Source organism: Gadus macrocephalus, chromosome 22, assembly GCF_031168955.1.
Source record: "Gadus macrocephalus chromosome 22, ASM3116895v1".
NCBI lineage: Eukaryota > Metazoa > Chordata > Actinopteri > Gadiformes > Gadidae > Gadus > Gadus macrocephalus.
Window position 1 is genome coordinate 10,530,340 of NC_082403.1, and position 1,852 is coordinate 10,532,191.

Here is a 1,852-nt window from a genome sequence, read left to right on the forward strand (position 1 = left end):
CAAGCAGCTCACGACCCCATCTGCATCGGAAATTACTTATTTTGCCTAGCAGGGGGAGGTTGAGGATGACGGTGCTGAACCAAGTGCGCTTTCTCAAAATTGGCGACCGGACATTAATATCCCAGCAGCCATGTCTGGTAATCATCTGTAAATCATGGGAAATGACATGCAGATCTTCTGAAATAATCATTGAGCAGTCATTCTTTGGTATTAATACAATGTATAAAAACGTGTGTTGTTTTCAGATCCTAAAATGATAATCAATCATTTAATCTGAGCTCATGTTGCTCAAGTGAGTCTCTAAGCTTCTGGCAACCATCCCTGAAATCCCTGGCCAGTCATGGGACAGACACCACTGGCACTGTTGGCTCCGGGCTCAGACCCCGTGCGCTCACCGGGGCCCATGAAGTCCTCCTTTGGCGGAGGGTGGATGGTGGAGGTTGGAGGGTTCTTGGGTGGTTGCCTGGGTAACGGAGGTTTGGCCGGGCTGGGCTACGTTAGTGGTGCAACAGCCGGGGACCAGAGATCCAGCCAGGGCTGGCCCAGCTGGTGCAGCCAGATGTGGGGGATGCTTGGAGCATAAATCATGCAGTAATAGCATGGCTCCATGTCCATCACAGCACCAGGGTTGGAGCCTGGGTTGAATCTAGTGTCGGGGCGCTGCTTGGGGGTTGAGGTGTCTTGGAGGACAAGCTTCACCGTACATTTTTCTGGGTTCCCTTAAAGGTCCCCTTACCAGGTCTCATGTCGACCTTATGAAGGCTTTTGACCTGCTGTTGGAGCGCTGGTTGCTGGTGGAGTTGGCACGGCCAAGGGTCTTTGGAGCACAGTTTAAAGTTGCTTGAGCAGGTTTCACGTAGCTTTTGCTGGTGCCACCTCCAACTTTGCTGTAGCTTGGTATATTTAACAATTATTAATTAATAATTGTTTTAGTGTACACTACACGTGAACACTCCAAAACTAAACAAGATAACACTTTTTGCCAGGATTCTACCTGTTTTTTCCAGAGAATAAGAATGCATATTAATATTCGAGTTAGTTATGAGATTTGGTATAGGAGACTCTCATTACTTTCCATTGCTGTCCATCGATCTTTTAGTCACGGACACACACGGACACACACGGACACACACACACACACCAAGGCATATTGAAATGTATCTGGGCCAATGTTTGGCATGCTTTAGTATATATATAAAGCCTTGCACAACACCATACAATATTACATACAATATTACATACGTTACATTACGGGGTCTGTGAAGCACACTGCTGCTAGATATACAAACGCACATACGCAGACACACACACACACACACACACACACACACTGGGAGACACAGGCATGGTCACATACACACAGACAAACACACGGCTTAGCTCGCTGCGATTCAAACAGGGTACTTGAACCTTGTCATCAACAGGCTGTTGTGTTTTTTTTTCCTACTTCCAGGGGCGTCGTCGTTTACAGTCTTAAGTTAAAGGGCTGTTACGTGGGATGGTAGTGTGTTTGATGTTTGGACGTGGACAGCTGGGAAATATCAGTTTGTAGGGCTAGCGGAGGGGGTGTATACACAGAGATATACAAATCGTTCCCCCTAATGAGAGGGATTTGTGTGTGTGTGTGTGTGTGTGTGTGTGTGTGTGTGTGTGTGTGTGTGTGTGTGTGTGTGTGTGTGTGTGTGTGTGTGTGTGTGTGTGTGTGTGTGTGTGTGTGTGTGTGTGTGTGTGTGTGTGTGCGTGCGTGCGTGCGTGTGTGTGTGTGTGTGCGCAAGTTTGTGTGCGTGCGTGTGCGTGTGGTTACGTTACCCTCTGGTAATGGATACACCTGTGGTAGTCTGTTTACCTAATC

At 47.6% G+C, this 1,852-nt stretch overlaps 1 protein-coding gene across 1 annotated transcript in view; it reads left to right on the forward strand.

Moving 5' to 3' along the window:
- Nucleotides 1-1,852, forward strand: part of nhsl3 (NHS like 3) — a 15,253-nt gene that overhangs the window by 6,539 nt on the left and 6,862 nt on the right. The gene's annotated exons all lie outside the window — the stretch shown is intronic.